The sequence below is a fragment of the Cavia porcellus genome, unplaced genomic scaffold (assembly GCF_034190915.1).
Source record: "Cavia porcellus strain 051 isolate PalLab524CR breed Dunkin Hartley unplaced genomic scaffold, mCavPor4.1 scaffold_2, whole genome shotgun sequence".
Taxonomy (NCBI): domain Eukaryota; kingdom Metazoa; phylum Chordata; class Mammalia; order Rodentia; family Caviidae; genus Cavia; species Cavia porcellus.
The window spans coordinates 102,147,038-102,171,279 of NW_026947485.1; the positions used below are offsets into that span (position 1 = coordinate 102,147,038).

At 41.7% G+C, this 24,242-nt stretch overlaps 1 protein-coding gene across 2 annotated transcripts in view; it reads left to right on the top strand.

The window, feature by feature from the left end:
• Positions 1–13,113: 13,113 nt before the first annotated feature.
• Positions 13,114–24,242, top strand: part of Mgmt (O-6-methylguanine-DNA methyltransferase) — a 283,026-nt gene continuing 271,897 nt past the window's right edge. For both annotated transcript variants that reach the window (XM_063244936.1, XM_013143204.3), the window contains exon 1: positions 13,114–13,322. The gene's annotated coding sequence lies outside the window, so the exon portion shown is untranslated. The remainder of the gene's footprint in view (positions 13,323–24,242) is intronic.

Genomic DNA, 24,242 nt, shown 5'->3' on the forward strand with positions numbered 1-24,242 from the left:
CAGGTAGACCACGAGTTGGAGGCTGTTATGGTTTATGTTCAGATCCCTCCCCCCAGGCCTCATGCAATCATGGACACATTTGTGATTGATTCCTTGTTTAGCACTCAGATTGGTAGTGTGAGTGCTACACCCGCTCAGGGGTAGAGCCAGCTTACAGTATAACAGCGGGAAGAAGGTGTGTCTCTCTCTCTTTTTTGCTGTTTGTCCTTTGCTGCAAGGGCAGCCATGAATTGCTACCCCTCAGCCATGTCATTTTGCCTTGGAACCAACTGAGTATGGACTGAAACCCCAACCTGTAAGAAATAAACCTGCCCTTCTCTAACTTTGGGCGTCAGGTATTTTGTCTCAACAAGGAGAGAGAAAAGTAACTAAGTCAAAGACCAGCCTGGGTAACTTAGTGAAATGAGATTTTGTCCCCAAAACAATAATTTTTTAAAAGTTCTGGTACATAGTTTAGAACTACTCTGTTTGATCTCCAGCACTAAATACATAAATAAATAAATAGGCCAATAATATATCATCACAAGTATAATATATAGTAAGTGTATAAAGTGTATATTTTTCCTTATAGACTTTGGGGGAAAACTTTTTATAAATAATACCAATTCTTTCCCTTTCCCTTGAACACTTTCTAATTTCAGTGGGTTAGCCATTGCCCTGTTTCCTGTCCTGTCCTAGTTTGGATACATGGGCGACTATCTTTTAACATCAGCATCCCTAGACTTACCTTCTGCCTCCTTTCCTGGCTCAAGAAGATGCATTGGCTCACTACTAACCATTGCATTAAACCTAAACACTTTCTTAGCTTCCCAATACCTGTAGGCATTATGTCCCTGCATCACCACTTTCCTTTCAGATTGATTTTCTGTTCTCCACTCCTCCATGAGTCTCTGGCTAGTTCCCTGTCAACTCTGTATTGAGTCCAGGCTCTTCTAGGAAGCCTTCCCAGAGCACCCAGGCCCTGAAGTTCAATTCTCAGGCATAGTATTAGCTTGCAATTATTTCTTGGATGCGTTTACTCATCCACTTGTTCATCAAATATATACTCAGCACCTGGTATGTACAGAGGCTGTTCTCGGTACTGAGGATCAAAATGTGAATAACTCACAGCTCTGAACTTTCAGAGGACATGGTCTGTTCACATACAACTTGATGAGGAATACATCTTAGTATAAAGGATTGTCCTACTTCAGGGTTTGACTGGAATCCTGAGTCTTGGGCATTTATGGAGAGGAGTTGGATTCCCAACTGGAGTGAGATTTTTATCAGATTGACCTTGGGCATGACCTCGGGTGTACAAAACCTAGTGGCCAGTTTAATGAGCTCTTTCAGAAGTTATCCAGATAAGAGCTAGTTTAGGCTAACAAGAAGGTCCCCGGTGATAGGGACAAAGACAGGAACAGACCTGGGGTATCTCGTCATATTTATCTGGAAAGAAATTACAGGTAGTATTGGACCAGGAACAAAGGGAGTTTTTACCAGAGTTTGTTTTCAGGTTTGTCTAAGAATATCATCAATTCTCCTTTGGCTCATTCTTTTAAGTAATCAGTCAATTAACTCTTATCATTTACTGCCACCTGGCATGTGCCAGGCCCTGGGCTAGAGATCCAAGCATCACTAAGGCCATTACTGGTCATATTGAGCTTATGATCTAGTTGCAGAAATAATTACATGACAATATAGAATCTGCAAGAGGGGCTTGCAATTTTTGCTAGGCATGGGGCAGGATAGAGCAGCCAGAATTTGTGAAGTGTCACAAATACTCAGCACTCCAGAGGACAGCAGGTTCAATGAGATGCAAAATAGGCCACTAAGGCCACTAAGGCCTGAAAGTCAGGCGAACATTGGCTTTGAAGTTATTATGAGGAAAATCAATGACTGATGTGAAAGCATTTTGAACAACTGTAAAGAACTACAAGAGTATTCTAAAATCCTATAGTGTTGTGTAATCTTTACGAAAGGAAGCTAATAATTTGAGACCCTGCTGTGGTTACACAGTTCCATTCACATTGTCACATTCAATTGCAAACCTTCCCTATTAATCAGGTACTATTATCTCCATTTTATGGTCAATAAAACTGAGGCTTTATATGACTAAAGAGTCTGCAGAAATCCGGGAAACAAGAGATACTCAGGTCTCCAGCTTTATCTCTGGGCTTGCTCCAGGGTACGAGGTTGGCACTTTCATCTTCCCATGCCACCAAAACAAACAGGAATTTTACTTAAAGGTTATTTTTGGCTTTGTAACAAACACAAGCTGAAGACTGTTGACAGAGTTTGGCTCAAAGGAAACTACAATCCATTATTTCCAGTCATGGAACAAAGAATTCAGGGACACCCTATTAAAACATTGGCCAGAGCTAAGGACCTTATGTAGGAAGGAGCAGAAGAAGTACTTAGAAAAAAACAGCATTTGGTTGCTCTTTAAAATATTTTTTAAAATATTATTCCCAAAATATGTTTTTAATTAGACATTCAAATAAAGCTAGCTCCTGTTTACAGACTGCTTTTCTTAAAAGCAAAATAGAATGCAAATGCATTAACATTTTATGAGCTTGCAATCATTAAGCTGCATCAGGTAATGTGTCAACTATCCTCACGTCTATGTTATTAAAAATTTAGAGATAAATTGTTCTTAAAAGATTTAAAAACAAATTCTCAAAAGGTTAGCTTCCAAAATGACACTTGTAAATGTTATGTTGGCAAATACATACTTTATAGCATTTATTAGCTCATCTTGATTTTTGGACAATATTTAGAAAGATGGCATTTTGGAAACTTAAGTTTAATAATTTTATGGGTTGAAGGTCTCCCTTACTGTTCTGTACTTTTTTTCTTATCTCTTGTCTTCGTGCTGATTTTTCATCAAACTCAGTAGCAAAGGACACAGAACCATAGAATCATTCTGCAGATATATCCATCTCACTCGTTCTCAGTACCTACTTCTTCTTCCGTGCATCATGATGTTATCCATCAAACTTCTAAACAGTTTTCTCACTTTGCCTCCCAATGTCGAGCACTGATGCTTTATTTTTCACAGCAATACCAGTACTGGGGAACAATTAATGATGTCAGTTCACTGACATCATTTTTGAAATATTTTCTGTTACGAAGAATCTTGGGGGTATAACTACAAAAGTGCATACACTTGCCTTTTCTTAATATGATACAGAAACAGAATTGGCCTTTTGATAAATGCCTTCTGGTAGTTGTCTATAAGGGGCTAATTTTTCAAGCTTAAAGAGATAGAGACTCTCAATTTTCCAGGTAACTAGTGACTTAAATGGAGGGAAAGAAATAATTGAACAAATATATTTGGGTATACATTAAGCCATGTATGTCTTATTCTGGTGGAAAAACCACTTCTACCCTTGATTAGTAGCAGAGGTATTATCTTTTAGAAGATAGACTATTTTTGAATTCTACTTATTACACTAAATTGAATGCCGTATTATGAAATCCATTTCAACTTTTATGGACATCCCTGCCTCCTCCAGGGGCTTCTTTAGGCATTTGGTTTATTGGGGAAGAGTCATTTATTCCCTGCAACGATGCCCACGGTGCTGGCATATTACAGCAAAGAAAATAAGCCACAAAATTCAAGTTCTTATTGCAGAATAGTATCAACTTACATGATTTTCTTAAAATAATGGAGAATGTTAGAATATGACATCCTTGGGAAGGATAGAAGATTCTTACATATCTAATCAAAATATTATCCCAGAAACATCGTCATAATATGACCTTTGTCAGCTGCTTCACAGTGTAGAAATCCTCTCAAAAAGGCAAAAGTTTGAAATGGAGTATCCATAGGCTGGAAGAAATTCATGGAAAAAATTGTATTTTCAATGAGAGTGCCTCAATCATAAAGCTGTGCTGGGGAGGCCACCAAAACCCTCTTGCTGTTGTCTTAAACTGTCAAAGTTGAATTCTTTTAGGATTTCTGAACAGCTCAAAAAAATCCTAAACAGTTTCATAAACTACAGCATGTCTAATTCCTTTCTTTGAACACTGAACTGAGAGTAGCATAAGAAATTCTACTGAGAATTTCTCCTGGAGCCATAAAGCAATCTAGGAGGTAAGTTACCACGCTGTTGACACAGGGAATGGAAATGGAAATTCTCTAGTCATCTCCTCAATCCCTGGTCCTACATTCTACTTTGCCTGATGTTTGTTGATTGATGCAGTATATCTTGATGTTAGTATCCCATTTCAGAAATGTTCTGACATTATCTATTTGGAAGTTTGAAACATGTTATAAAACTCCCAATGCATTTGAGTCTAGTTTCAACATAGCAATCACAATACCCATTTCCACTGATGCAAGATGTAGGTTTGAACCAAATTCCAATAGCTTCATTCCTAAGTCAACAGGAATCTGAAAATTTTTTTGTGACTAACAAGGTTAGGAGTAGCTGACTCCTTCCTTCTTGAACATCACCAGGCCCTGTTATAAGCTCTCCCTCTTACTCAGCAACGAGGGAGCTCTGGCTATAGAATATGTATGAAGCAACAAATGGTGAGGGAAAATGAGGTGGAAAAAATTTTAGATAGCAGAACAGAAAGGAAATGGAACAATGAGAATTTGAAAAATGCAATTTAATACAGGTTTACCCATTAAAAATGATTGCACATCTTTGAAGGAGAACAGAAATAAAATGCCTGGAATGTGTTTATTTCTTAAAAGATTCAGACTGAATTCACAAATGGAAAAGTACATTGAATCTGCATCAATCTTTTACATTACTAGAATCTCCTAAGTCTATTCACTAATTTAGGATCCAGCATACTTTGGAATTAGCCCGTGGACTATCTTGAATGAGCTGACTAGAAAAACTGCAATAATTCTAAAATCACCTTTAAATTCATATTGAAACTGTTTCTAATTTATTTTTATCACACAGGCATAGGTAGATTTCAAAGTGAACACTCAGTGATTATTTCTAGCTTGTTAATAATTAAGTTATATTTTCCAATCATTGACACTTTCAAGTATTGCAAGTGAAAATCAAATTTTCAAGACACTACCTATTCAGGGAAATCAAATCTACTATTTCCTTCTCAGACTAAAAAAGACAAGTTTTTAATCAGCAGTCAACTCTGCAGTCTTTGGAGTTGGTTTAATCTAAGACAGCAACTCTGATTCTTTTATTTGAAGAACAAATAGCAGGATAAAATTCCTAAGCCCTGGAAATACACCAGCATAACTTGACACCAAAAGATTTTAAGTTCTTCAATTTAAAAATGCTACTAGTCTTGTGTATCTCTCTTCCCTTCTCACTCCTCTCTCCTTCCCTTTTCCTCCCTAATCCTGTAGTCTTAGAATTAAGAATATTCCTAGGAATATTGATGTTTGGGAATTCATAATTCTATGCAAGTTCTGTCTCTGCTGTGTAGTCTTGTATAGGCTGATTGGCCTCTTTAGTCCTTACTTTCCTGACCTGTAAAATGGGTATGATGATACCTCACAAATTTGTGAGTATTAAAAAGGATAACATATATGAGCACACTGTAGCACAATATCTGGCACATTGGATGACCCTTGTATTGCTCAAGTATGTTGGTTTCACACAGTTGAGTAACAGAAACTCAAGATTGTGTATTAAAAGAAGATAATTTATTGGCACAGAGAATTGAGAATCTTAAGGGTGACTACATTCAGCTGCATGCAGGGGCTCTAAAGTGTGGTCTGAGCTCTGTTTTTCTCTGTCTCTATGGGATCTCATTCTTTGTAAAGGTGGTCAAGGACAAGGCTGGGTGTGTAGCTCCACTGGAAGAATTCATTCTTAGCATGCATGAAGCCCCAGGCTTGACCCCTAGTACCAAGAAAAAGAAGGTCATTGTCAAGCCCAGAGGCACAGGGTCTCTCCTTTGTATTCCAGCAAGAAAAGGCACCATTCTATCTATGATAACTACATCCACTCAAATAAAAGTTCCAACTGGTCCACTGCTAGGACTGATGGAAGATTTGCCATATGCAAGGAGATAGTACAAACCGCAGGAAAAAGCCACACACATCCCGTGAGGCTTACTAAGAGCTAGTGTTTGTTCTCCTGCTGATTCTGCATATTGAAGAGGCAGTGAATTGGGTGTAAATGATTCTAACATTGCTGTGTTATCTCGCAAAATTACTCAATCACTCTGTTTCATTTATAAAACTGTGATAAAAATACTGATATTACCTAATTTATATGATTTTGTAAGGATTCAAAAAGAAGGCAAACATAAAGCACATGCTTGGGTCTATCACTTTAAAAGTCATCAATAATTTCCAGCTATTATTAATTTCTATGAGTTCTATGAATTTCTAGTTCTTAAGCAACTTAGTGAACATTAAATTATGCTAATCAAGATACACACCAAAGACAAAGTATTAATGCCTAGATTTGGCATTGCTTTGCCAGGCCTGTGTGTGAGAAGGTATTCCTCAGCCAGCACCAATGTGTCTCACTGTCCAGCCTCATGAAATGGGTCACCTTTTTAACAGTATCTATGAAATCTCCACTGTATCCATTAGATTGCTTATTATTGGCTAGAAATAAGTTCTACTGCCTGGGTTGGGGTATGGATTCAGCTGCAGGAAGCAGGGTCCCCCACTCACCACTGCCCCTTCCACCTGATTCCATGTAAAACTAACCAGTGGATGAACAGCTCTAAAGACCAGAGATAGTGTGTGACTTTGGGGTGCTCATGCCAGAGTCTAGTATACAAGAGGTGATCATCACTGTGAACTAAGTGGCATTTGCCCTTACAACTCCCTTCCTTATGAGATCTGTTCTCCTGGCCAAGGCAAGGACATGCGCCTGGCTGGTAGGGACACACTGTCTCTGGCCACTGCAATCAATCCAGAGCTTGTCACAGTAATCCATATTCAGCCAACCAGAAATCTTCCATGGGTTTTCTTCCACTGGTATCTGGGAGGCAACATTGGTTTCAGCCCGGGGGGGGGGGCGGGGAAGAATGGAGAGGATGTAACCTTGGGGTCATGAGTGGCCTATCTGGAGCTGGAGAAGAGGAAAAGAGGGGAAAAGTGGAAAGGGACTAAGAGTGGCCCTTGGCCTCTGGAATGCTCGTCCTCCTTCCTTGGTCCCCCTAAGCTGTACTAGTTTACTTTCTGACTAAGTCCTTGGATTGGGCAGCTCTGGGCTAGGTTTCCTCCATATGTATTAGATGGCTGTACCCACAGTATCCCTCACTAAGGAGAGACCACACACAAGCTTTCCGACTCTTACCTTATCCTCCACCACTAGTCTTTTCCCTGCCAGTAGGTTCCTGAACCAAGACAGGGCTTCATTTTCTGTTGGTCTTGGTTAGACAGATCAGGGGACATTCACAGACTTCACTTTCTACCATTCCCACCTCCCAAATGGAATAGGCCTATTTCACCTCAAAGGATAAGGCAGCCAGTCACTTGCATCATCTTTACCACCAGGTCTTTTGCTCAGTGGCTATCACTCTTCTCACTTTGCCTTGTTACTGTATTTTATTTCAATGGACCAATGGCTAGATTGAAGAAGTTCTCCTTACAGAGAATATAGCCACTTTTACTTTTACGTTCCCATTTTGGTGGGTAAGACTGAAAGGGTTTTGGCCCAGACAAGACACTGTTGTCAGGAAAGCTTCAACCGGAAGCAGGAAGCCCCTATCTCCCCCGCCCCTAGGAAGTTACCTGTGATGCCATCTTCTCGCCCTTAGGAAATTTACATATGGCGCCAAACCTAGGACCAATGGGCTACCTGTGCATCCCTAATGCCCGCCTTAGGTTCCACCCCAAACCGAGGCTATTTACATACCCCACGCCATGCGTCAGCGGTGGGGGTGCCGGTCATCTCTCTCCGTGTTCTCAGAGTAAAGGCCGCTTTTTATTTTATACTTCTCATCTTTTGGAAATTATTTTTCATGTTTTGGAAATAATCCTAGCAAAGACAAACTACTTGGCATGGCTATTTTTCCTGTTTTAATTCTCATTTATAGTTTCCCAGTCAGAAGTGAATGATGGCAAATCACAATCTCAGCATCAAAATCCCCATGTCTCCTGCTTTAATTTCCAAGTCACAAAATAGCAGGCACTTTTGACTCATCCCAGAAGGCAGAAGGGAGGGGATACCCACTTTCTCCTGGTGCCCAGGTGCACACCCCCTAGCACTTCACACCACTTAAAAGATTTTGCCCAAACTGCCAACAACGTGTTACAAACAAAGCCCTTCCTGAAAATGGATCAAAAACACTTTGTAATGAGTGTAGGAGCCAATTTCAAAAGGGCCAACATCTAACAAAATCCTTAGTTCTGAGTGAACGACACTCAAATAGCCCAGTACAGGTTGAAAATCTTCCCTCCAAATGTTTCCACCAGCAGACAGTTTTCTGGGCTGAAGATACATTTGAAGAATTAGATTTTATTTACTTCTTTGCATACAGGATATATATTTCCTGAGTGTTCAAGTTTCCACAGTGGGTACATTTTAAAAGGAAAAGTTATGTAAGGTTTGGGATGATCTTTTGACAATTATTGGGCAACTGGATCTGAATTCTGTACACAATATTAGTTCTACCTCTGGACAGGTGTTTCTCCTCATGTAGAGGTCTTTCTTGATGTTATCCTTCCAACCCCATCAGATATCCAGCAGAAAATCTGCTTTGTAAAAGCAGGGACTATCAAAGAAAAAACAAACAAAATAAAACAACAACAAAATAAAAAGCCAGAGATACAGCTCAGTGGCGTAAGAGCCTGCTCGACAAGTGCAAGGTCATGAGTTCGATTCCCAGTACAAAAACTAAAAAAGGTAGGAGCTATCCACTGCACTGGGCTTGGAGAAAATGCTTATTGAAGGAGCTCTGTTACAGGTGGTTGCATCCCACTGCCCCAGCACATTTCTGGGGAGATGCTGATGGCTCCAGATGGCAAACCTCATTTCCTTATCTATACACCATTCAACCAAGTATTATTTAGCCTGTGACAAGACTCATTAAACACACCTCCAGTCCACACATCCATCAGGCCTCTAACAGAGGTCTCAGTACAAGTCTTTCAAAAGACTTTTGGTTGCCTTTGGCTCCTTTCCTAGAGGTGGGGTCCTCTTTTCTGCCCTTCTGACCCAACAATAGCCAGAAAGGGATCCAGATCTCAATAGTAGCTCCCAGGAGATCCTGAAAAGAAAGATTTTCTTTCATTATGGCTTCACCATGAGGGAGCCCAAAGCCCCCTCCTTCCTGACTCATCTCTTGTCCATTTGTAAATTATAATTTTTGCTGCTATCTCATCATTATGCCTTCAGCCATGCTAAAGGACACATAGCCTGCAACAGGCATATAATCAGAGGCATGAGCTGTCCACCCCTGGTCCTGACAGCACCCTCCCTGTCTTGGTTCCTGTTCCAAAATTCTTTCGGTTCCCAGCCTCACCCAGGCCTGAGGCACTAACTCCAGCTCTTTACTCCAGTCTCTATAGGAATAACCAAGCTAAGAAAATCGATAGTGTTAATCGGGAAGCTCTCTCCTGGATATGCTTTCCTAAAAGCAAAGCACATGTAAAACACTTAAAGTGGGAACTCTGTAACATGTTTCTTTTGTTACACCACCATCACACGTCTGTCCAGAGTTCTGGGCTTTTAAACCACATAAGGTTTTATGTGATCGTTACAAAATCCTTTCATTTCCCAAAGGTAGGGTAGTAAGGATTAAGTTTGACTACTGAAGACAGCTTTGTTGTAAATGGTCTCTAATGTCACAAAGTAGCTTGAAAAGGGAGGCTTATTAAACAAATTTCTTGGGTTGCAAACCATTAGAAGCAATCACATGTCATGTTCATTCGCTTAACCTGAAAGGTATCCATTTAGATGTTTAAGAAACTGCAAATTAACATGGTTCCCAGTGCCCACAAGAAAGCTGGCTAATCCAAGGGGTCCCTTGAAGATGTCAAACTGAAGTTGCACACACATTCTTGTGGTTTTCCCACTTCTGTAAAAAGTTTTTCATGGAAATTTCTTCCCGGAGAAGAATGTTTTGTTAATATGAAGATGTGAAAGCCCACAGGACTTTTACCCATCCAGGCTAATAGTGTGTGTGTTAGCTTTCTATTACCATGGCAAAATGCTTGAGATAATCAGTTGAAAGGAGGAAATATTATTCCAGCTCACAGTTTTAGAGGTTTCAGTCTGTAACTTTCCGACTCCATGACTGAGCTGTGGTGAGATGGAAACATCATGGAAAGAAGGGTGTGGCTGAGGAACGAAGCTGGCCTCATAGCATCCAGGAAGCAGAGAAAGATCAGGAGTGAGGAAGGGCTGGGGACAAGATATACCTTTCCCAAGCACACCCTCAGTGATCCACTTTCACTACTTTAAATCTAACCTCCTGACATTTCCAGCACCTCTCAATAATGCTATCAAATTATAAATACTTCAGTGGATTAATTCATTAAGGAAGTTAGAGCCTTAATGATTCAATCACCTGCCATAGTTCCATCTCCAAACATTGCTGTGTTGGGGATCAAAATTTCTACATTTGACCTTTTACAGAACATTCCGGATACAAATCATAACATGCTGTCACCCTTTGGAGAAGTCAGTGGTGTGACAGGACAGTGACAGGCAGGGTGGAAACTATGTCTTAAATCTCCTAATCTATCCTGTGGTCATTACCGTTCCTCACATCAAGCCACGTCTCTGCTTTGGAGCAATCTTAGGTTCTTTTAATGGTAGAGAGGAAATGCTGGCAGGATAAGAGTGTAATGGAACAAAGGAAAGAGACTGGGGAAGCTCTTGATGAAAATAATTTAGGGTCTTTGAAATTATCCTAAAAGGAAGAAATTACAGCAGCAAATGCAGGCAGTGTTGGTTTTCATTCTGTTCACTGCACATCCTGAGATATCATATTCCAGGGTCCTTATCTATTGGAGGGCTAGTTCTGGGTTAGGTTTAGCCTTCTTCCTCTTATTCCTTTTGATTCCTGATCCTGGGTGTCCCATACAGACCTTCCTTCTTCTCTAGCACAGATGACTTAGTCCTGCCATAGAACCAGGTCCATGCATGTGCCCTGGATGCTTGCACTGTTCTCTATTTTGTTCATATCTCCTGATTCCTTCACTGAATGGGCCTTGGATCACTCCATAGGCCTTTCTTTCCTGGGGTGGGGAATCAGATGCTAATTTCAGGTAGTCTCTGTTTAATAGCCAGAAATTCATACTATCATATTATTCAGATCTTTCTGTCATACTGGGGATCAAACTCATGAGCTTGCACTTGCCAGGCAGGCACTTGTGCCACTAAGCTAAATCCCCAGTCCCTACTCAGACTTTTTTTAAAAGAGTCATACTCATGTAATAAGTGTAGCTTCAGTGTATTTTTTACATCTGAGTAGGCACTCTAATTCCATCTGGATGCTATTTCTCCTTCTCAATTACGTTAGGATTCCAGTTCTGATTGAGTCCCTGTAGTAAGATTGTAATAGGATAGTTGCATAGTATTATTATTCAGTTAGTTATTGTCACCCTTATGCACACACTTTAATAGGTAAGGATAGTCTACATGTCTGTTCCTGTAGGGTAAGTTCTTATAAAATTCTTTTCTAGCAGTTGAAATTGAAGATTGGAAGAGTTGGGTGAAATCCTTAAAGTCTCACAGTGATTAGTGGCAAATTATTTCTCCTGTTATTTGAGGTTAAATGCTTATTTGGAACACAATGATGAGTAGGATTTTGAGGCCGTATCCAGGTTCAATAGAGAAAAAGTGACTTAATTTTATCATCATTTTGTAACCAGGGTCTACTTCATTTTTTTCCCTGCAGCTAATTTAAACATGCCTCCGAGAAGGCATGGCTTGGGATGGGGGCTTTTAGAGAATTGATGACAATTTACTGGGGCTTATCACAAAACAAACCCTGCTGAGATTCCCTGAACAATCTTTACTAACAGTGATAACATGTTGGATCCTGCAAGTCACACAACCAGGGTATGAATATTGGCCAAATCCTGATAGACGAGTTGTAAAATAGGAAGGTTAGGGTCAGGCTAGTAAGATTTCTTTTAATTAGACAGAATTTAGGAGGTATGTAAAATGGTGCTTCCAACATGTGATGAACTTGTGATAGGACCCCTGAAATTGCTAAGGAGGGCACCTCCCCGAGGCTTCCGGGTGATCGTTCTCCTGTATGTACATCAAGTTAAATACAGTGGTGTCTGTACTCATTTTCTAGAATGGCCACACCAAGTGCCAAAAATTGGGTGGGTTAAAATAATAAAAAATTAGAAGTTTGAAATTAAGGTGTTTTTAGGGCCATGCTCCCTCGGAAGGCTCACTTCTTCCAGCATCTGATAGCTCCAGGTGCCTGGCTTGTAGATGCACCCCTCTATGTGTGGGCCTACACATGGCTTTCTGCTTATAAAGACACTTGCCCTATTGGAGTGGATCCTACCAATTTGTGACTTCATTTCAACTTATTTTTGTAAAAGTCTCATTTTCAAATAAGGTCATGTTCTGCAGTAAGGAGGTAAGGACTAAACATGGCTTTTCAGGTGCACATAGTTGAATTTCTGACAACCAGAAACCCAAGCAGTGGCACCTGTGCTCACTGAAAAGCAAATGTCGCAACCCCATTGCTTGGGTCAGGAAGACCTCCTACACTGATGGTTAGAGCCTGCCAGATGCAGCAGAGCCTGCGGCCTGGTCCCCAGGGCACCAGCCCAGTAGCACACACAACCCTCAAGTGCAGCCCCAGGTGAGCAGTACTGTTCTAGCCTCAGCACAGTCCCGTGGGGCGGGACCTGGATTCAGATCTCTTGGATGCACTAGGCAGGCACTCAGCCAGTGGTATATGGCCTAGGACTATGTGTCACGAGCAGGTAAACTGAGGTACAGAACCGAGAAACAGAAGCAGGAATGCATCATCTGGTTCGTTTAGCAAGAGGAGCCCCAGAAGCAGGTACACCCAACTGGCCCGACGGGAGGGCGGGTGCAGGATGCCTGTGCCTACCCTGCCTGAATCCAGCACGGTTGCGCGGAGGCTCTGGCTAGGCCGCACACTGGGCATGCTCCGATCGCGGGGAGCCGCCTGGCGGGGCTCGGTTTTCCTTCCGGCAATCTGCGGGTCCGCCCCCCATCTAGGCCCTGCCCTGTGGTCTTGACCCGCCTCCACGCTGTTCAGAGCCGTCCGCTCGCTTTGCTCTGCTCCTCTGAGGCCTCGCCCCTCCCAACTTCCTGCGTGCCTCGGAGGCTCCGCCTTCCCCGTAGGCCCCGCCCTCTCCTCAGCACACCAGGCAGCCTGGGCTCACGGGTACTCGCGTCTTGGCGCTCTCAGTCCTGGTGGCTCGCACGGTATGCAAGTTGGTGAGTGTCAGGGTTTTCTCCATTCTCGCACAAAGCCGGACTCTCCCTGGGGAGAGCAGGCTTCCAGAGTCCACGGGAAAGTTACAACCCACTGTGGTCCTGAGGGTGATCACCCACACTCAGACCCCTCACCCTTCCCAGACAGGCCCTAAAGGTGCCCCAGGTGTTCCCTACCTTCTCCCGAGGTGCATGGGCCGAGCTGCGCTGTGGTGACTGTGGCCTATAGTAGGGATGGTGGTCCTGCTAGTCACTCCAGGTGGCCAACACTTCCAAGGCTCTTCAGCATCCCTGCGCATTGCTCCGCCTTTCACTGTTGACTAGTGTGTGGGGTCTCTCTGCCTTCCTCCAGGAAGCTTCCAGAAGTCCCTTCTCAGGCCCTTCTCATGGCAAACCATATCATGCGCCCTCTGCAGAATCCCATATTTCTTTCTTGCTTGAGGCAGCACTTAGAGGAGGGCCATGTTCCCAGAGTCCTCCAGATATCCTGGCTCATGTTTGTATACATTATGCCCTAATTGTGTCCATAAACACTAAGAGTAAACAAGTGGAGTTGGAGAGCCATTTACACTCAGCACCATAATTCCCAAATTGGTGATAATACTGTACAGTAATTCTAAACTATGTATTCCTCGCTCATTGGGTTTATCATTTCCTGAAATCTCAATGTGTTTTTGCTACTGTGGCTGACTTTCTGTCAATGGAAAACAAGATTTGTTTAAAAAGAAAAAAACAGGGTTTTTGTCTATGTGTGTACACTGTGGTTGGACAATTCAGACAGGGTAGCAGCTTTGACCAGAGAGATATAGTAGGTGGAACTCAGTGTCAAGATGTTAAAGAAATACAAATTAGACAGATTATTATTATTTTTATACACATATACAGTATCTCTGTTATGGTAGAACTGGCAATGAAATGCAGAACTCATGCTAAGCAAAGGCCCTAACCACTGAGCTAAGTCCCCAATGCAAGTTATGTAATATAAACCGAAGTATAAACCTGTATCATCTCTGCTACAGAAACCTCGTATCTCCTGTTCATGACAGATGATCAGGAGATGGTTTTGTTATTTTCATGAGTCTCTTAATGGCTAAAACATTCATCGAGATAAAATGGCTTAGTACATTATGGTGGGTGAAAAATTTGAAGAAAACTGCACCAGGTCGTCACTACCATGTTAATTCAGGTGCATTACCTGAATATCTGCCAGAACCAAGAGGCTGCAAGTTGGTAGGGAAAATGGGCAGTGGTAGTAGGGTCTTGTTTCTTCTTGAGTTAGAATTTAGCAGTAGAGGTGTGTTTTAGGGTCTGGAGGAACCCGGCTTCAAGTACATTGCTTTACTTTTCTATGTAAATTTTTTTATTGGAAAAAAACTGATATTACAATATTGGGTTTAACTAATGTTAGAGCCCTAAGTACACCCTGTTACTATCTGAGTCTTGCCCAGCTACTGCTAAGACTCCTAAGCCATCTTTCCTCCTAGAGCAGGATAAGGTGTTCAGGCTCCTGCTCAGATCAGGCCCGGCACTGAGGCCTTGTCTCTCACTCATAGCTCTACCATCCCATCACATTGTCTTCCTTCCTAACAGAACAGGGAACAGGGAGCAGTAGGGAGCTCCTGTTCCCTATAATTCGCTAGGAATTTATTCCTTTCTGCTCAGGAGCCACTGCATTTGAGTTTCTTCAGTATTTGTTAATAAAATCCATTACTGAGTTGTTATTTTAATTTTGTGGTGGACAAACATTTAGGAACCAGTGATTCAAACTATTAAAACTTCTCTTTTTGAAGTATTAAAACCTTGTTCCATATAGAGCCTATTCTTGATAGAAAATGGAAACAAAGCAGTATTTTCTGAATTCTCTTTTCTTTTGATAATGGGTGGATGTTATACATACTTTTCAGCTTTTCCCAGTATCCTCACTTAGCATCATATCACATTTGAGAGTGTGGGCTGCTTCTGACATGGAGCTGCTGAACTGTCTGGCAGGATTACAGGATCACATCGCAATTCACTAGCCATGGAAGAGATCCAAATTCCAAATTCAAAGTATGGTGTGTGCTGAATGCATAGTGCTTCTGAACCATGGTAAAGTTGGAAAACAGCAAATCAAACTGTGTAAGTTGGGAACTGTCTGTGTTTTTAGTTTTGAGTTTTATACTTCACTCTGACCTGCCCAACTCCCTATTCCAGCTTGACGTTCTCTATCTAGATGTGCTTTTCCTGAGGCCTCTGGCTTCTGGTTGGGTTTCAGTTCTTGTGAATACACTAAGCTTCTCAGGCTTTGAAAGTCCCTGGGAAGCTGCTGCCACAGCTTTTCCGAACCTCTGTCTCCTGAATAGATAATTCGTGATATACTGATAAACTGGCATGTTATTGCAGACTTATCATTTAAATAAAACTTGGGGAGATATTATATATGTGTATAAATATATATACACACATATGTATACTATATATAGTATATTCTATATATTATATATATATGTACACTGGTGCATGTGTGTGTATATATATGTATATATGTGTAGACACACATGCACCATAGTTTCATTTGGTGACTGTGGGCTCCCAGTTAGCTTGTTTACAAACACTGACAAACAGCTGACCCAACATCCCATTATTGATTTGAAGTGAAAGTGAAAGTGTTTCTCTAGGGCTGGGGAGGAGGTTAGAGCTCAGTGGGAGGCTGGTTCTCCTTTGCTGGGCACCATATATTTTCCCATTCTGTTTGTTCTGGGATCCTGTCCTGAACATGGGTAGGTACAATTTGGAGACACAATACCATGGTGAATTTTTGGCATTTGAGTAGCTGCTGTATATCTGCTGATCTATGAAAGCAGTCTAGTTTTCATTTGACTTAAAAAATTAACATTAATAAAGAATTTACAGAGGAGGGTTGGATGGTTTGGAAGAAGCCATATAGCGAATATAGTAGAATGTATTGAGTGACTTATTTCTTCCTGTAACTATTCAAATAAATTAATCATTTTGTAATCTTTGAAGGAATTGGTGGCTTTGGCAGATGTGGCTCATGTCTTGCCAAAGTGCTGTGATTGCATTGTGCACTCAAGTTTGCCCCTATGAAATACTGAAATGGGCTGCTCTAGGGCTACTGACACAGCAGTGATCCCCTTGGCCACACGTTTAGCAGTCACTTGTTTTCTATTCCATGAATTGTTATCAGGAGAGTAGGGATCCCCAAGGAACCACATGTCCTGTGCACCCCGCTTGGAATAAACTTATTTGGCTTATGATGTAGCTTTTGTAAAAGCCAGACATTATTTATGGCTGTTAAACTTATCATTGTGTGTATATATATGTAGCTGTGAAAAGAATTGTGAGAGAACCATAAATGCCCAGTATATCCCCTCTCAAATTCTCAAATTTTCTTGTTAGAGTAATTTCCTACCCATAACACTTGTGAAATCAGCACAGTAGCCAACCCTAGCTTTGTGGCCCATTCCCAGAAGTCCTGGGGTGACACTGAATGTAGAATCTACCAATAGTGTGGCTCGTAAAAGCAGGCACTTGTTAAATCTATTTGTTTTTATTATAGACATCGATCTGCCAGTCACAATAATGCATTTATGGACATTTTTCTGCAAGCACAGCACTGGTGGCAGTTTTTACTGACAAATTGAGTCATATGGATAATAGTTTAGAAAACTCTTACCTTATTGACAGATTAGGCAATTCTAGCGCTGATTATTTCAGAGATACCTAGATGGTTGAAGAGGGAATGAATCTCAGTGCAATATGAGATATGAGATGTTAAATGTGGAAATTAATAAATAATTGACAGTTACTTCTCATTTGTTTTTAAACTTTTAGCTATGTGTTGCTACCAATAAAAGTTCTATAAGTCGGGGCCCAACAGTGTCACCTTCAGGTTTGGCTGTTGCTAGTTTGTAAGAGTCACCCTGAATTCAGCCTCCACAATGCTCACAAGTCAGCCCCTTGGCTCTCTTGCTGTCCTTGAGGTTGGACTTTCACTGGGCAGAGTAGAACAGTGTTCTACAAAGATGTCTGAGCCCTGATGGCATCAGAATAATGGAGAGTTCTGGTTCAAAGACATAGTCGGGCTCCTTGGTAAACCTGTAGCATCAGAACCTATGTCTTTGCAGGCTCCCCAGGAAATTTTGACGTATCATAATACTTGAGCAACTCCAGGAGTCCTTCAGATTGCTTGGGAAGGAGTGCTTGCCAACCCAGACAAATGCCGAGTTCTCTTTCCAGCTGGATCTACTTGTAGCCAGCATTGTTCTAAGTTGCTTGTGCATATGGATCTGTGTATGGTTTTGTAACTCCTTAGAGACATGTGAATCTCTTCAAAATGCAAACCCAACATGTTATCATAGCATTATAGTTTTCGGTTTTGTGGTTATGACAAAAGATGCAGATGTTACCAAAACTTTGGCATCAGTTTTGCAAACAAATGCGAAGCCTGGACAGCCATAGTGTATTTTTTTCCTCTTTGTCCTTTTGGGTGGATTGTGTTCCTTTTTTACCCCTTCTGGGTAGATGTATTTTAATGTCGCAGATGAGCATTAACTTTTGAATACGCAACTGAATATATTTTTGTGGAACTAAGTGGAATTTTTTTTTATAGTACATGCTGGAATTGTGGGTGGGAAGAAAAATGGATGGTTCTGATGGTGACAGTTATTAGCTGGGTGACTTGATGCAACTTTTAACCACCCATCCCCAGGTGCCCCCTCATCTATTGGATGGGGATGATCTGCTTATTCTACCTACCTGAATAAGTAGAAGTGCATGAAATAGTAAGTGAATATTTTTAAAGTAAAAAGCACTACCTGGATAAAATCTTAATTTGAAACTATAATCTCATAGAAAGATAAGACTGGAAGAGGGTGAAGAGTCATTCAGAATCATTATTTTCCTCCAGTCTAATCAGGATGCTCATTTCCCTGTAGTGCAATACCCCAGTTCCATCACAATCTTTGTTTCCCTATAGTCCACACAGGATGCTTCTTTCTAGTTCAGTCAGTATGCTTGCTTCCCTCAATCAGCATCCTTATTTTCTTCCAGTCCAGCCAGAAGAGAGTCCCATATGCCAAGCTTTAGAGAGTCCCATATGCCAAGCTCTCACAGAGCTGGTAGGACTGTGGTTACTGGTGCAGTGCCTGGAGACAAGATTGCACTGGTTTGGACCTGGCTCTGCTGGTCACTCTCAATGACCTTAGAAAAGTTGCTTAAGTTTGCAGGGTTTTCTTTCCTTTAAGGTAGGTCTAGAGACCACTCCTTCCAAAGCCTCATGCAGTCATGGGGTTTTTTCAGAGGTGGCCAAATCTACAGTGTGTGCTTTTTTTGTAGCACAATGCTTGGATTAAGGGCACAGGAATTAAGGATGGGTACTTGCTGGATTTGCACCACCCCAGTCCCAGTAGACTGGATAGAATATAAGGGACAGAAAGAAACTGGTCTCTCTTTGTCTCTGTCTCTGTCTTACTGCTTTTGCTGTCTTCTACTGCCATGAACTATTGCCCTTTTGCCATGTGCTAGTTGTTTATGATTGAAATCTCTATGGACTGTGATCAAAACTTTTCCTCTTTAACTTTAGATGTCAGGTATTTTGTCTCAGCAGTGAGAAAAGTGACTAAGTCAGTAGGGCTGATGATGTTTGTGAGATGTGAAATTATCATATTGAGGGATCATGCTGGGCCTAGCACTGGTGAGGCCTAAGTAATAATATTACCTGATGTTTGTTAATGCTTCATCACAAAACTTCTCTTTTTTTGGTCTTTTTGGGACAGGGTCTCACTATGTAGTTCAGGCTGGGTTTGACCTCACTTTGTAGTATAGGCTGGTCTCAAACTTGCAACAATCCTCCTGCCTTAGCCTCCCCAGAACTGGGATTGCAGGCAGGCCGCACCACGCCTGGCTCACAAAACTCTTTTTGGTGGAGTCAAAACAGGAGAAAGTCAGCCATATCACTCTACCTCTAATGTGTTTAGAGCATGTGGTAGCTCTATGCTAATTTGGCAGGTTTCTAAAATTTCTGTTGTTTAAGGAGCTGGTTTGCTTTACCATGAATACCTACTTTTTTGGAATAGACAATGATTGCTGCTGAAGTGTCTGGCTGCATTGTGGTTGTACTCAGGTGGCCGAATTCAGAATGTTCATCTGTATGCTATGATAGTGTGTTTATGCCTTAAGGCCTAGAATAGCAGGTGAGCTTCATGTGTGTTCCTAATGGCACCTGCTATTTCAGATGGCCTGTCACTATCTCTAGGAGGTGTGACACTTCTCTGTTAAATTAAGAACTTCTGGAAGGACCAGACACAGGGTCTGAGATGGTGGCAGTGGCAGTGCTACCAGCATAGGACAGTGTTTCCTCATGTGTGACTGCTCATAGTAGAGTGACAAGGACAACTCTGGCCCATTGGTGAAGCTTTGTCAGACAAACAAAACAAAACAAAAACGTGCACTAGTGTGTGTGTGTGTGTGTGTGTGTGTGTGTGTGTGGTGTGTAAATAGGCCTTATTTGAGGTATCTCTTTTCCCGAATATAATGATTCATTTTCATCTACCGTAGCAGTATTATTAAAGGCGTATGATAGTCATTGCTATCCATAGACCATCTTATGGAATCCTCAGGATTGTCTGGTGAAGCATGTTATATACTTTAGGGTCTTTGCTGGATGTGAAGGAACTGGGTTTTGGAGAATTTGAAAAACTTGGCATGAAGTACATGGGACAGGGGAGAAATTTTTGCCTCACCCAGATTTATTTCATAGCCATATGTGAGCTTTTGACCATTGTGTCGCACTGTTTGCAATGGTGAGACTGAGAAGGTAGTAGAAGTTCTTTTAGTTGCAAGGTAGGTTATAAACACATATGTATATTTAGTTAAGGTTTTTCTAATGCCAGAGTCACCACAGATTGTCCTTAGCATTGTAGGAAAAACAGCATTGAAGTCTATTGTCACTGCTCATAATCCTCAGTGCAAAAAAGTACAGAACTATAGTGGGGATTGAGTGCTGTGCAGAGTTAGTAGTAATGAAACTCTGCCTGCTGCCCTTGCTGTTTGTGCTACCCTACACCCCATTTAAGAATGGAGGACCAGTGTTATGAAGCCCAGGAAGAAGGGGGAGCATCTGGAGTGCCACTGATGTCCCGAGAATTACTCACCTTATCACATTACTGTGGGCCAAGCACTCTCATCTGATTCCCATCAAAGCATTTGATGAGAATTCCCAAATTCCACAACTGGCAGAAAACATGAGACATTCTGGAAGGGCAGGGGAAATGCAGACTGTAGGGTGCATTTAGGGACCTGTCAGCAAGTGACTGAGTTTGAATAGGATGCGGGGTGGCTGGAATGGAAGGTTGAAGGAGTAAGGGGCAACTCCTGGAAAGCCCAGCTGCAGTGCTCTGGGGTTTCTTCTCTGGTCCTTTACAAGTGAGAATACCAAGTTGTCATAGTTTTCCATAGAAGGATACTTGGCCAATACCTGTGCCAAATGAGAAGATTGGTGGCAGCAGGCCTGGCGATGTGGGATACAGTGCCATGGGTATCATTAGGGCTGGTCTTGCAAGTTTACTGATTGAGTGTTGAGTGTGGTTGAAAGATGACATTTAGAGTCATTTTACTTATTGAGAAGAAAACGTTTAGTGTCTATGTCTTTTTTTTTTTTTTTTTTTTTTTTGCACACCTCTTTTAAGAACACTCTGACTCTGGAACAGTAATCAGCACCTCTGCCTTTTGGGTTGTGAGGTGGGAGATTTCCTTGTTTTAACTGTTTGTTCAAGCAGAAATGTCAGCAGGGAAGAAAGAGGTTCATTAACAGGCACCCTCTACCCCCAGCCTGCACTCCACAGGGGGCAACCTGTACTTTCTGCAGGTAGCAGTAAAATCTTTAAAATCAAACTGGCAAGCTTTAGGTGTACATTCACATCAGAATGTAAATTAAAAATAAAGTGTGTGCTTAGTTGCCTTAGATGACTATGGCATGTCTTAGCTGGATGGGTGCTTGAATGTCCCCATGGGGCTCTCCTGCTGGTTTCTGGGGCAGCACACCTTCTCCAAGGGCCACAGTGCAGACCTTCTCCAAGAGTTAGGCCTTTTGTGGGGCCTTGGGCTATGATTTAGTCTCTTTTCTGTTGCTGGGTGATTTATAAGGAGAGAAGATTCTTTTGGCTTGTAGTTCTGGAGCTGGTAAGTCCAGGATCAAGGGGCGTATCAGATGAAGGCCTTGTGTTGCTTCAACTTGTGGCAGAGAGCAGATGTATAAGTGGTACCTGGGGAAGAGAGAAAGGATAACTGAATTTCTGTAGCTGACCCATTACTGCAAGAAAGTCAGTAATCCATTCATGAGAGCTGTGCCCTGACAACTCAGCCATTGCTCTCAGGATCCTATTTCTGACATTTGTTGGCAGAACTGTTACTTTGGGTCAATGTGTGCATGGGAGATCTCCCAACACTGCTGCACTGAGGAGTTAAGTTTCCAGCAATGGACTTTTGGGGGAACATACTCAGACTGTAACAGGCTTGTACTGGCTTTGTCTTTGAAGGATACCCCTTATTGTCGTGTGAGATAAGACTGTTAAATACATTTGTGTCATAGGTTGTGGCCAAGAAGATATGACAGAGAGTTTGGCTTTCATTTTTGTGGATAGGGTGTAGTTGGTGGTTGAAATGTTGAAGAAAGCTCCTCTGGCTTTTGAGGAGAGCTCTACTGAGGAAAGATGGGCAGTTACACACAGTTCTCAGGGAAGGAACAGCAGCTGTGGAGGCCTTGATGGTCACAGGTATCTATGTTGTAAGGATAGACAGAAGGGTAGAGTAAGCTCAAGATAGAAGTTCAGCCCACTAGGTACTGCAGGTCTTGATGCTGGGTCTCAAACTGTGACAAGCTCCACAGAAATGGAGCTTCCAAGTTCCAGCATCCTTAGATTGTCATCTAGCTCAATTATTACTAACAAAGACGCATGGATAACAGGTAATCAAATGAGAAAGCATGTCTCATCCTTAGCATAGTGAGCGATAGGAGTTGTGTATGATAGGATGGTGTCTGGTGTTGCTCTTATTGGTAAGGCTTTTACCACTCAAGGGGAAGTTTCTAGAATAATGAGCAAAAAAAGGTACATATCCAAAAGTTAATGAAGTTATCCAGTTATCCCCAAAAGTCCTGTGTGTACTCTTCTTTTTTGTACAGAAAAATTTATTTCTTTCTGTCACTATGTTGTTTTCATCAGATTAAGCTGTTGAGTCAGATGAATGCAGAGCATTGTGTTGGTGTGTTTGCTGACTAACATGTGCTGTAGGACTGGGGATATACCTCAGTGGCATAAGCACCTTCCTGGCAAGCAAAAGGTCTTGAGTTCATTTTCTAGTACCAAACAAAATAAAATAAAACAAACAAACAAACAAAAAAACCCAACAAACAGACAAGCAAAAAAAAAAAACATGCTCTGTGCTTCCTTCATTCCATCAATTCTTGGGCTGAATTGGACTCAGAGGTGGTCAAGTACCTGTAACTCCAAGTGGGGAAGCCAGGTGAGGTTGTTCATAGGATTCTGTTTCTTACATTTGCTGCCTGCTACTTTAAATGAATGTGCAGGCTCTAAAGTTAGGTTAATTTTCTTAAATTCAAGGTTGTCCACCCTATTAGCTGTGTAGTTTTCTCTCTGGCAAAAGGATAGGCTTCAGTAGACACTGCATTCCTTCTGCAGTGGGAAGCAGCTCTTTGTGGAGATGTGAGACTTTCGATGTTAAGCAGGGAAAGTCCAAGGCAAATGGAGAAAGTTGGTTACTCTGACATGCTCACTCCACGTTATTACTGGATATTATGCAATTACTCTGCCACTAGCTGAGTCCCCATGACCAGCTTGAATCAAAATCATTGGTTTTCTTTTTTGCACAAAAGCATGGACTTTAAAGACTTCCTGTTGGCTTTTGGAAAGAATATTTATTTATTTTGCCATGAGAATAATTTGAACTTTCCAAGTGCCTCTGCAACTTCCCTGTTAGACTGATGACTATTGCTATCCTTGTGTTTTTTTCTGGATTGTCACTCCAGAAAACCTCCAGTAATCACACTCCTTATTTGTTCAGTAGTTTTCCTATCTTGTATATAGAGATCTCTTGCTATGACTTCCCTTCTTTGGGTTCAGGGTGCTTTTCCTACTAACTAATGAGGGCCACGACCATGAAAATGGTAGATTCTTGGGAAGGTTTGAGCTCTTCTTCGGTATTGACCAGAAGGATGTATCTGGAATGCGTAATGTGCTTTAACGAAAGACTGGCATCAAACAAGTCCCAATTGCTTGTGCTAAAACTGCTCCCTGACCAGTTGTAGTAGTTGGATGCAGATTTGTACCCTGAAGTTGATTTGGCATGTGGGATGCTTGGTATGATATGGGAAGGAGGGTCAATTTTGGGAATTGGTAGATAGTGGTGCCTTCAGGCAACCTCCACCTGGTTCAGATTGAGACCCTCCCTAGGAGTTGAATTCTGTTGGGTGCTTTTTGGTCTGGCATCAGTGGTGAGAATATTATTATTTTATGTCCTTTCTCTGAAAAAGAAGACAATTAGCAGCAGCTTCAGCTACTCTTGCACCATCATCCAGCAAGCCTCTCTATTCTATCCCTGAGAGCATCTGGAAGCTTCTAGGAATGCACAACCTCATGCCAAAGTGAAGAGTGGGCCTGGCTGCCCATCGCAGGAAGCTGTTTAGGAGAAGGAACCAAATGATTAAAGCTTGGCATGTAGACACTGAGAAAATAGAGTTGGCCTCCTTCTGTCACTCCCGCCTCTGTTTAAGGCTAGTAGACATGTTCTGGCTGACCTCTGTCTTCCTTGGGCCCAAGATGAAGTGAGTTTGTACAGCTCCACACTCAGGTCTGATGGATTCTTTGTCTGAAGCTTGCAAACATCAACCTTTGTAGTAAGGTTGAG